The sequence below is a fragment of the Mus caroli genome, chromosome 4 (assembly GCF_900094665.2).
Source record: "Mus caroli chromosome 4, CAROLI_EIJ_v1.1, whole genome shotgun sequence".
NCBI classification, from domain to species: Eukaryota; Metazoa; Chordata; class Mammalia; order Rodentia; family Muridae; genus Mus; species Mus caroli.
The window spans coordinates 117,929,561-117,942,237 of NC_034573.1; the positions used below are offsets into that span (position 1 = coordinate 117,929,561).

At 45.7% G+C, this 12,677-nt stretch overlaps 1 protein-coding gene and 1 long non-coding RNA gene across 2 annotated transcripts in view; one reads left to right on the forward strand and one right to left on the reverse strand.

The window, feature by feature from the left end:
• Csmd2 (CUB and Sushi multiple domains 2) overlaps positions 1-12,677 on the forward strand; it is a 575,103-nt gene that overhangs the window by 155,558 nt on the left and 406,868 nt on the right. The gene's annotated exons all lie outside the window — the stretch shown is intronic.
• Positions 1-12,677, reverse strand: part of LOC110292507 — a 34,352-nt gene that overhangs the window by 2,616 nt on the left and 19,059 nt on the right. The window contains exon 4 of the long non-coding RNA XR_002377724.1: positions 4,891-4,961. This is a non-coding gene — a long non-coding RNA (uncharacterized LOC110292507). The remainder of the gene's footprint in view (positions 1-4,890; positions 4,962-12,677) is intronic.

Genomic DNA, 12,677 nt, shown 5'->3' on the forward strand with positions numbered 1-12,677 from the left:
TCTTCCCATTCTAGTTAATGCAGTCACCATAATTCCCACAGGCATGCCCAGGGCCCTGTCTCTCAGGTGGATCTAGATCCTGTCAAGCTAACAATTAACACCAGCCATCACTGTTACCCACCACAAAGAATCCCAGTTCCCCAAACAGCCCCACCAGCAGGAACCTATGGGGAGCATTTCATAGTCAAACCCCAACACTAGGGGAGCCCAGAACCCAGAACTTCAGAGCTGGTGTCTGATGGAACTACGGATGAGGCATGGAGGCTACCTCATCAGCATGGAGAAGTAGATAACAATTTTAGTCTTTTTAAATAACTCACTTCTGTTATGGACACTGGAGCAATATGGTAAAAAGATGAAAGTACAAAGTGTTTTGTAATCAAACAGCATTCTGATGGTGGGAAAGTGAAGCGTCATTAGCGTGTGGAACATGTCAACCTGTTCATCTAGCCACCTTGGGAAGACATCAAGTCTTTGGGACAGCTGTGAGGAAAGACTTTCTGATAAAAATGGGATAGCTGCATGGTCTCGACTTTGTTTTTTTACTTTTGGAAATTGTACTTAATTTCAACAGATGGAGAAAATTAAGGAAAAATTGAAGGCATCATTAAGCTTTGCACAAATAGGACCTAGTTTCTAAAATATACCTATAAGCCAAGAGGCAAGTTTGATGAACTCATTAAGATGATATAGCCATTATCATCATTCATCACCATCACCATCACCATCATCATTCCTTTGAGGCAGGGTCGCTCTCTGACTTGGCCCCAGCACTGGGATTGCAGGTAGACTTGAACTCAGCCCCCATGCTTTCTTGGAATATTCTTTATACCAACTCAGCCATCTCCTTAGCCCTATTTTCATTATTTTTATGATGATGATTTCTGCAACATTAATTATTATTTTGAAAGATGATCTGCTCGTTAACTTTTTTATTGCTTTCCCTTGTGTGTCTGTTTTCAGGCAGGCTCTCATCACATACTTTTGATTGACCTAGATTTTAGTATGTAGCCCAGGCTGACCTTGAACTCACTGAGATCCACCTGCCCCTGGCTCCCACGTGCTAGAATTTAAGGTGCGTGCTTGTGCTTACCCTTATTTCATTGGCTCCTATGTGGATACGAGCATGTGGGTACGTGTGTACCATGGCACATCTATGGGCCTCAGAGGACACTTGCGAATCAGTTTTTCTCATCTTCTACCACGTGAGACCCAGGGGACAAACTTGGGTCATCAGGCATGGTAGCAGCCACTGAGCCACTGTCCTGTGAGCCGTCCTCATCATGTGGAATCTTAGCTCCATATTCAATTAAGACTGACCAGTCAGCATCCACCTTTTTGCTATGTATTTTGTATTCAAGAGTTCTGCATTTTGATTGATCTCTGGTTCCACTGAAGTTCACTGTCTCATGGGTGTTGTATTCTCAAAATCCGTACATGCCTGGGAATGTCCGCCTGTTGTCTAAATACTTAAATGACAACTTCAGCGAGGAGGCTGCAGTTCTTTGGCTGTAATTCTCTCTGAGCTTGCGCAGATTGATCTGAGTGAGGCCTGCTAGCATTATTTCTTTCTTGTTTATCATGGGTTTTCTGCCTGGATGCCTGGGTGGTTCATCCTTTCCCTCTCAAAGTTCAGGGGCTTCATAAGGGTATAGCTTGAAGGTGATGGCTATATATATATATAAGATTTTTGGAGATCTGAGCCCCTTTGATCTTGAGATTCAGCATTCTCTATTTCCAGGATATTTTCATTGATTATATCTTCCTATATTTTTTCTCTATGGATGTGTTGATCCTCTCTTGTCAATACTTCCTATCTGTGCTCCTCATTAACACTGTATCCATAGATTTGATCTACTCTACTTGCTTATTTAATTTCCCCAAGCTTGCCGACAATGCCCAGGTTCTGGCTTGAGTATTCGGGTTTGTCTGATTGATCCCCCACCCCCATCCTCCTCGACCCTCTTCCCTCCTTTCTTCTTCTCCCTCCTCCTCGCCCTCCTGCTCCTCCCCTGTGCTTTCTCTCCCTTCAGTCACTTTCCTGGTTGTCATTTTCTCCTGATCTATCAGTCCACCTGTTGTTCTTCCTCAAAGGTTCTTTGATAACCTGATACTATTTTTTTTTTCAATAAATTATTTTAAAAGTGATTGGCTATTTCATTAAGACTAGAGAATCCCGGTATTTTTTTTAAAAGTCATCTTATTTATTTTGATCCCACTCCCCCCTCCCTCCCCACACCCTTCCTCCTTGAATCAACTGTTTATTGAGGAAAAAACATCAGCCTTTGGGTTGTAGAACAAAGAACTGAGCAGGTCTGCTCTGCAGGCCAGGTTGTGCAGGTTAGGGTAGGTTTTGGCTTGCAGCTACCATGTCTTGCTTCCTTGGTTACAGAGCTGCTCTGTGGCTTGGGGTGCACACTCTTCATCCACTGTCTCACCCTGCAGTTTCCCTGGAACAGAGGCTGGCCCAGAGCAGTTGATGGGGGGAGGAGCATCATAGCCTCTACCGACTCCTCACCTTTAAAACATTCTTTTCATGATTTATTATTGCTATACATTTATGGGTGTTTTGCCTTTCTGCATGGCTACACACTATATGAAGTGCCTGTGGAGGACAGAAGAGGCATCAGATCCCCTGGCTCTGGAGTTACAGGTGATTGTGATCAACTGTGTGGATGCTGGGAATTGAACCCAGATCCTCTGGAAGAGCAGCCAGCATCTGCTGAGACATCTCTCCAGTTCCCTCCTCTCCTTTTGATGGTGCTAGGTCTCCCTCTGATGTTCCCATTTATCTATGGCTGCCATGTTTCTACCTCCTGAGACTCTTACTGAAAGTCCACAGAAGACCTTCAGAGTATAGTAGTGAAACCTGGGTTTGCTGATGTCTGAGCCTGTGAGTGGAGACCGTCAGCTTCTCTCTATGCCTGCACCTACACTATATTTGTTCTTTCTGCTTTGTGGTCCATCCATGTCCTCCTTCACACGTCATCCTTCACATGTCCTCCTTCACATGTCCTCCTTCACATTCCTCCTTCTCACATCCTCCTTCACATGTCCTCCTTCACATGTCCATCACATGTCCTCCTTCACATGTCCTTCACATGTCCTCCACATGTCTATCACATGTCCTCCTTTACATGTCCTCCTTCACATGTCCATCACATGTCCTCCTTCACATGTCCATCACATGTCCTCCTTCACATGTCCATCACATGTTCTCCTTCACATGTCCTCCTTCACATGTCCTTCACATGTCCTCCTTCACATGTCCATCACATGTCTTCCTTCACATGTCCTCCTTTACTCCCTGATTTGTTCTTATCGTTGCTTTTCCCCTTAAGCATCAAGGGAAATAAAAAGTGTAAATGTCTTTATTTGACATTTAAAAAAAGAAGTTGTTCCCTTATCACTGCTGTCCAATGGTTACACAGAATTCCATCATGCCTACACTGCTGCCCAATGGTTACATAGAATTCCATCATGCCTATGTAACAACAAACAGCATTTACCAACATTATTCTCTTGTCCCCTCCCCTACTTCTATGTCTTCCACTGAGCTCAGCTTTATACATGCTAGGCAGGCCACCTACTCGGCCATCTTTCCCACATTTTACTGTGCGGTAGGTAGGTCCTTTCTTAGTTGCCCCCGCCTCGGCCTCCTGTGTAGCTGGGATTACAGACATGTTCTACAAAGACCCAGCTTCTCTTGGACACCATTTATTGTATCTCTTTTTCTTCTACTTCATCCTCATCTCCATCTTCTTCTGTTCTTTATTTTTACTAACTGTAAACCAACTGGACTGTAGGAGTATCTTTGGATGTCTGTCCAGTTGCCTTAAGCAACTTTAAAGATCTAGGAGGAGGCCTCAGAGAGGTTAAGAATATTCTTCCAGTGTCTTCAAGGCTCTTGTTATTGAGACCCTGAACACAGCTAGACCTTGAAGCAACAGTGTTAAAACCATCTAACCATCTTAGCCATTGGTGTGCCTTTCCATCCAGCACAGGAAAGACCCTCCCCACTGCTAAACCCCTTTAATTTGCTTCCTTCCTTGGCTCCCCATTCTTGTAGTCTCAGCCCCTGTTCTCAGAGGGATTATCCATAAGAGGATTTCTCTGTAGCTTTTCTCCTGGATTCATACAAAAGGACTCACATAAGTCTTGGCTTATAGGGCCTTAATGGGCTATTAGGGGAAACTGTAACATCTGGGGTCAGCAGTATCCAGAGGCAGCATCAAAGAGGCTGGGTGCTGGGGAGGACATTCCAAAGTCCCTTCTTCAATGTGTTTATTAAGTCAGACCCCAGGCTGTGTGTGACACTTGTACATTTTAAATTCCTTAAATTGTACACCAACGCGTTGGAAGCCCCTCTACCCCCCCCCTCCCCGGAATGGCTAATAATTGAATGCCTCACATTTACCTGCAGATAGATTCATGCTCATGTGACCTATGCTGTGTATCACAACTCCCCAAGACTAGTTCAGTGGTCTCTTCTGGTGCTTTTTAAGTTCTTCGTCATGCTTGAACAAGGGGGTTCTGCATTTTCATTTTATATTGGATAGCTATTGTATAGCTGATCTTCCAAGTGCTTCTCATAGCCCTGAACTCCTTCACCTGAGCCAGCAGAGGCTACCAAACCAAGGGTCAGAGAAGTCGATCTGAGCTGTACCAGCCTTGGAAGGAGTCTATAGCCCACAAGCTGGAGTCAGGACAGCCTAGAAAAGGCACAGCAGCAAGGTGAGCGCAGGGATAGAGATAGAGGGCCACCTGGACCAGTTAACTGTCTTCTGGGCATGTGGCCACAACTGGTCACACTAAAACTGGCCATTTTGCATGCAGATGAGCTGGGGCTTCTGAGCTGCCCCTCAGGGGCCCATGGCATGTGTCTCCTACCTTCCTGGGCTGCAGCTGAGCCATGGACACTGCTAGAAATGCAAATGTCTTTTGGGTCATCACTCAACTTTCTTTTTTTTTTTTTTTTTGTTTTTGTTTTTTCGAGACAGGGTTTCTCTGTATAGCCCTGGCTGTCCTGGAACTCACTTTGTAGACCAGGCTGGCCTCGAACTCAGAAATCCGCCTGCCTCTGCCTCCCGAGTGCTGGGATTAAAGGCGTGCGCCACCACGTCCGGCTATCACTCAACTTTCTACCCATCACCTGTCACATAGCCAAAGCAAAAGAATCCCATTCAGATGTTTGTGCAGCCATCCCCCAGCCTGCCATCCTAACCATCATGGCTGTCTAGCCTCCCTTTTTCTTCCACCTCTCCCTTTTGCTTTTCTTTCTTCTGTTTTATTAGCTATACACAAAAAAGATTTTTATTACTCAAATGAGCTCCCAGCACGTCTGCTAATACACTCCTAATGGGTTTTAAGACTTAAAAGCAGCAGCATGGATCACCATTTGCCTGCTCAGCAAGAATTTGCCTGGTAGGAGGCAGGACACGGGAGGGAGGCAGGCAGGGGACAGGAGCCACCTCCGTTGGCCATCCCCACCATACAAATGAGCTGGGATGTGGTCCCAACATATTAAACGGATCAGAGCAGCTTCTCGTTCACATGTGCAAATTAGATTAATCAACCTAGACTCAGAGAGGGAATAATAATGCCCTTACTAAGGACATATTGGGGCCCATGGGGATCGGAGGGAAGCTTATCTGAGTTGGGAATCATCTTTGAGTGACAGGCCATGACCTGGCTTCCCTCAAGGGGTCTAAACCTGCAGATGGTAGCTCTCCAAGTTCCTCCCACTAGGCTTGGCCAGCTCTCTCAGCTTCCAGGATAAGGATAAAAAAAAAAAAAAAAAAAAAAAAGGAAAGCTAAAAAAAAAAAAAATCACAAAAAAAAAAAAAAAAAAAAAAAAAAAAAAAAGGAAAGCTAACTGGGGTCTGCTCGTGTGTCTCTGGTACTTAGGATCAAGCCCTCCTCCCAGGCCAGACTTCAGAGAGGCACACAGTATGGGCAGAGCCTTCAAAACATAGACCCTGGCACTGTTGCTCAACAACTCTGTAACCTTCTTGGGGAAGTGATTGGAAATTTGGTGTTTGTGCAGATGATCGCTCCTGCAAAGGTGTTTCTATGGAATCTGTAAGGTGGTAACTGCAGGGTGCCCTGTTGGATGCCCAAATGCTACCAGTGCCTCCCTCCCTGCCACCCCTGACTCCTCCCTCCTTCCTTCTTCACCTCCTAACTTCCTACCCTTTCCCTCTCTCCCTCCCTCCATCCTTTCCCCCTCCTGACCCTCTTGCATCCCCAATCCTCCTCCCCCTTTCCTCTCTCCTTCTTTCCTTTCCTCTCCTCTGCTCCTTTTCCTTTCCTGGGTCACAGAATCAATTTCAGTGTTCCCCATCAAGCTCCATTAAATTGCTCCCACAACATCTCTAATTTGATGTTCCAGAAGACAAACACAAGCCTGTCTCACATGGAGATGGTCCTTTGGGGGCTCCTGTTCCCGTTCCTAAAGCGTGAGCCCTAGTTGTGTAATGCTTGCCTTCTAGTTACTTTGAGCTCCCAGGTCCTCCTCCTGGGACTTGGCTCAGCCTTCATGTCTCCCAGTTCCCATCAGCCCCAGGATGACCAGGTTCTGCAGCCAAGACATTCTGTCTGTTCTCAGCATGCCGCACTCTGACAGCTGACAGACACAGAGTCTGTACACCTGTGCCAGGGCCTGTGGGCAGAGAGGTTTTCATGGAAGGGCCAGGCAGCAGGATTCCAAGCTCCACAGAACATGGTTTCTTGTCATCCCTCAGCACTTCCCCCATCCCTCTGTGTGTATCCCAGATGGAGACAGGTTGAAAGGGTGGCAAGGAGAGCCAAGGGTGTGTGTGAAGGAGGGTGGCAGTTACATATGTGCTGATGACCATATTTATTTCTGTTCCCCATCCTGTGGATTTTTGTTCATGTCTTCTGTGTGTCTTCCAGGCTCATTTGGATGCTTTTTCCTTTTGCAGTAACATGCAGAGACACTCTGAATCCCATTAGGGCATCCATTGTTGGGTATATTTTATTCCTGTAGGATGTTCATTCTTAAGTTGTCAATCATGATTTTCACCACATCACTCCAACTGACCTCACTGAGGGTGGTGCCTCTCCTCAGGTATCTTTGTATACGGGTCTGTAGATGTGGCTGGGGTCAGTCCTTGGGTACCACCTGCCTGGTGCACCATAACAGGAAAATGTAGATGTGCCTCCGATGCAGGTTACTAAGTATGAACCCATGTGGACTTTGCAGTTCCTAAAGTAAGGCTTTTCCTCGTTGCAAGAAGTGATTTTCTTTCCCTGGGTGAAAAACGAGTAGAGAGATAATCAGGCCCTGTTGAGATTGGAAACTGACTTTGAATAAAATTGTTAGTGGATAACTCAGGACGGGCAGAGGCAACTAGCAAGACAGTTGTATGGTCTCTGCTTCTTCAGAGCCAAGCTGGACTTAAGAGCTCTAGAGGCTGCCAAGGCTCCTCACAGATCTTTTGATCAGAAGGCCAGTCAGAGAGCCAGACTCCCCTAGGCAGGAGGCCAGGCAGGCAGTGGCTCCTGGTCCACTGTTGAGCTGGAAAGAAGTAGAGTCCAAAGGTTTGATGGCCCAGAACACAGCCCTGAAGCCACCAGGCCCTGCCTGAAGCAACCTCCTGGCAGTGTGTTGGAGACCATACACATTCTTGCCATTGCAAGTGTAAACTGATGGTTCTAACTGGGATAAAAGCAGACTGCACACGTGATTGCAATGTGGGGTAGTTCTCTTGAAAGAGGCCAGAAGAGCACAGCCCACCACAATCCGCGTGGGAATCTGCTCGAATGATTCTTGGAGAGTTCTTTTCTTTATCAATGAGACATGCATTTGATGGGTGCTTCTTGGGTGTGGGACTGGGGGCACCTCATGAAAATATTTGCTAGTTCTGTAAAAGCAGCTGGTCTGTGGAAAAAGCCAACGAGATTAGACATCCAAGTCCATTTCCAAGTGGAAATGACTTCAGGGAAGGGCTCCAGGGTGGCAGGAATCTAAACTAACAGCTAACTAAATTTTGTTCCTTGAGTGAATATTTGAGGAATATCTACCATGTGTTAGGAACTGGGTTGGGATCTGGAAATATAATGAACAAAAAAACAAGAACAGGTGCTGTCCTTCTCCTGCTCCTTAAAGGAGCAAATTTCCTTATAGACTCCATAAAGGCATGCTATGTTCAACTGTAAATAGGGGCAGGAAGGAGCTCTCCAAGGTGCCTTGAGTGTGGCACAGGAAGAGCCAGCCTAGTGGAAGGTGGTGGATTCTGAGCCAACCCTGAAGATTGGGGCCCACCAAGGGAATAAAGGAAGCAGTGAAATGCAGCCTCGGTCCTCCCTGTCAGCACCCCATCACCCCGCTCTACAGCACAACTCTGCTCTGTAGGCTATCGGGGCACTACTTAGTGTACCTTCAAATAGGGGTATTAAGTCTTGCACCCCTTTATATATCTCTTCACTATCCCTGCCTTTTCTGGTTATCGCTTCCTTAGTTCTCGCTAAGGAATGCACCAGCCCCTTACCCTCTCTTACCATTCCCCTCCTCCTGGACCCAGAGCCCCTTCATTTCTTCAGCAAAGGCATACAGAGCAGGATGGGCATTGATGAACCCAGTGAGCTAGTGATGTTTGCGCTGATGTGACCCATGGCACATAAAATAACAACTTGAGGACGTTCACACTTTTAAATACCATTTGTAAGATTTTTTTGTTGAGAATTTCATAGACTGTGTTTCACTCGTATTCATAGCCCTACCCATAGCTCCTCCCAGATCCATCTCTCTGCCCGCTCATCCACCTGTTTCCCTCTCCTTTCTTTCCCTTTCAACCCATCAGTCCTAGTTTATATACTCTTGAGTGGGAGAGCATAACTGGGGGTGTAGTCCACGTGCTAGGAGTCACACCATTAAAGAAAGTCGACTGTCCTCCTCCCAGAAGCTATCAATCGCCAACAGCACCTCAGCTAGGGATAGGGGTCCCTGACCGCCTCAAAAACTCCAAGATATGATTTTGTCTGGCTTGAGCTCAAGTCTCATGCATCGCGCCACAACTGTCCTATACATACAGCTGCCTTGCTTTACAATAAAATAAAAACATTTTATCGTAGTCATTTACAGCCTCTGGCTCCTAGACTCTTTCTGGCTTCTCCTTTGCAATGATCCTTGAGGAACCTTGGGAAGAGAGGCATAATATAGATGTCTCATTTGGTGATGAGCACTCTGGAGTCTCTTATTATCTGCACATTGACCTGTATGGGTCTCTGTTTTAATTGCCATCTACCACAGGCAGTTTTTCTGACAAGGGCCGAGAGATGCACTAAGCTGTGGATATAGTATTACTTCATTGGCTGTTTTAAGGCTGTGTCCATCTAGTAGACTAACACTTGTTGGTTCTCCACTCAAGTCTATGACCTATCTAGTTACCAAATGTGGCCTCCATCTTGTAGAGTAAGCCTTAAGGTCAATTGGAAAGTGATTGGTTACTCCAGTGACATGCATGGCGCCATTGCACCAGTGGCCATCCTTTGCCAGGCCAGCCTTTATTGTAGCTGTCAGGGTTCAGCTAGGTAAGGTTGATAGTGACTTTTCTCCATCAGCAGTGTGGATAGCACCTTCCAGGACTATGAAAGCTAGCCAGTAGGTTTGAATCTCCAAGGTTAGCTTCAGTTTGATTTCTCCATGTTTAATGATTCAAGTATGTAGTGTCTTCAGCACCAGAGTCTTACCATCAAGATCAGGAGGGTAACTGAAGGCAGTGGCAATACCCTGCAGTATTTGGATGCCTATGGAGTCCTACTGGCCAACAACTATTTAAAAAAAAGTAACCCACTCCTAGCACCAGGATTTAATTTGCTAGCCTGAGGTATCTAGTGGAAGCATTATCCCTTAGCATGACTAACTGTTTCAGAAGGTTTCATTCCATCATGGCAGGAAAGCATGGTGGTACATACCAGATGGTATTTACAGGAATGTGTGCTAGAAGTTGATCATCATATGGACCAAAGGACAAGGTAAGATGGAAGATGGAAAGAGACATTTAAGCACTGGTGACCTAGGGACCTACATCCTCCAGCCAGGCCTCACCTCACAACTTTTCCAGAATGTCTCTAAATAGTATTAGCATCTAGAGACAGAGCATCTGAAACTTAAGCCCACGAAGGGGCATTAAATATTCAAGACGTGACACCAACCCTTGTGGTTATGAGTTAGATAGACACCGAGGGAATCATAGAACTTAGCAGTGTAAGAGGTTATGTTTCCTGGGAGGGACCGCCTTTGAGCCACGCACAGAATGGAGTCTGGATGCAAGAAGCAGGTGGAGGAGGATGGCACAGGCCCTTGAAGGAGCAGTGCCCAGAATTGTTCAGGGGCTTAGAGAGCATGGAGCAAGGGAAAGGCAAATTCATGGGGCAGCAGAATGGAAGCCTGCAGAGAAGTGGTTCTTACATGTAGCTGGAAGCATTCAAAAACCAGTGGGCATGGAGTTTAGCGTCAGAGTGATGGGAGCGATGTCTTTAATTGATTATTAATTAACCGCTGCGTGCACATATGTGTGCGGACATAATGTGTGCCACCGTGTGTGTGCGGAGGTCAGAGGAGAGCTTTCTGAAGTTAATATTCTCCTTTCATTAGGTGGGTTCTGGGGATCAGACTCAGGTCATCAGGCTTGGTGGTGGGCATTTTTACCCACCGAACCATCCTGCCAGCCCAGGAAGTATTATTTAAGATGTACTTTTGTTAGTAAGAGCAAAATGAGATGGCACCTAGAAGAAGCAGAATTAGTGGGGAAAAGAAGTGAATGGATGTTGGGTGGGTGGGAGGGTGGGCTCACCAGAAGAGAAGAGCCAGAAAAAGCCTGTGGACTGAGGAAGCCAAATTGTCGAGATGATAAGAGCTTTGAAGAGAGGAAGCAATCAGAGGTAAAGGGTGTTATAGGAAGCAGGGAGGGAAGCCATCGGAGACAGTATTGATGGCCCATCACAACTATATAAGGCAAACTTTTAAGTGATAAAGGAAAATGTCAATTTTTCAAACAGCGCAACCACCTAATAAGTTAGGACCCCCCCTCCCTTGTCCATTTTTTTTCATTCCAGTGATGTTGCAAGGAAGGATTCTCAGGGCTCATGGTTTAGTGTGAAGCCCTTTAGATCTCTTTCTCGCCATCTAAGGAGAAAGATATTGCAAAAATATCAAGATGACCATATAGACAGAGGAACACAGCAAAATACTGATGTTATTTGCTCGTTTGCAACAATGGGATAATGTGCTGTTCACGTCATGTGTCTCTAGAACTCTCTGTATGTTTGGGTCGTTCTTAGAGCTCTCTGGGTTACTATGTTTCTGTGATGAGAGTTCTCATACTGTGTTCTTTGATGGGCATTGAAGAAGCTTCTAGCTGCCTGTGAAGAGATGCAATGGTGGACAGGCAAGCTCATGTTAGCACATCCGTTAGATGGATGTGGAGGAGAGGAATTGTCAGTGGCAGAGGTTCTCAACCCTCCTAATGTTTCGACCCTTTAATACAGTTCCTCATGTTGTGGCAACCCCCAACCATAAAGTTAGTTCATTGCTACTTCATAACTACTTTGTAATTTGCTGCTGTTGTGAGTCATAATGTAAATATCTGATACGTAGGGTATATGATATGCAACCTTTGTGAAAGGGTAGTTAGACCCCCTAAAGGAGTTGCAACCCACAGGTTGAGAACCGCTAGTCTAAGGGAAACCATTAGGGCTGGAAGTTGCTGTGGTCAGTAAAGTGCCTGAATTCGAACCTAGTGTGTGTGTAAATGGGGGGTGTGATGACACATGCCTATAATCCCAACTTTGGGGAGGCAGAGACGGGAGGATCACTAGAACTTGCTGGCCAGCCAGCCTAGTAGAGTTAGTGAGAGACCTTGCCTCAAAAAGTAAGACAGAAAGTGATTAAGGAAGCTAGCCATCATTGACCTTTGGACTCTATATGCACATGTATACACACACACACACACACACACACATATGCATACACACACACACAGCCACCATTTCCAAAGCCATTCTCACTTACCATCTCTCTCACCTTCCAGGCTGGTTCCTTCCTCTCTCCTCCATTCCTGGATTTCATCAGCCTTTTTTTTTTTCCCTCTTCCAAACTGATTGTCAAATATTGCTTTCTCATTGTTGTTTCGATTTGCATTTTCCTGATTATTAATGAGGTTCCTCTTTTCATATGCTTATCCTTTGTTTTTGTTTTTTCTTTCCAGTGAGTTACCTGTTCATGTCCCCTGCTCATTTATTCATCTGATTATTTGTCTTTTTGTTATTGACTGAAGGCTCTTGGTGGATCTGGTATCACTGTGTTCCCTGCCCTGGACATTATGAGGTTTTTCCCCCTTCTATTCTGTAACTTGTATTTAAACTTTTTTGAGGCATACTTTAGAGAAGACTGTAAAACATACATTTTAAATATTTGCCCTGTGTTCCTCAGGCTAGAGGAGTTCATTAAGTCCCAGAATCCAGTCTGACAAGTTTATCTTTAGTCTGTATGGGGTTGAGGCTGTCTTCCCTCTAGATAGCTATGAAGCTGGAGACATATTGAGGTAAAAGCTCAGTCCTGTATGGCTGCAGAGCTGGCTAAGGCAGTGGTGGTGGTGGTGGTGGTGATGGTGATGGTGGTAGTGGTGGTGGTGGTGATGGTGGTGGTGGTG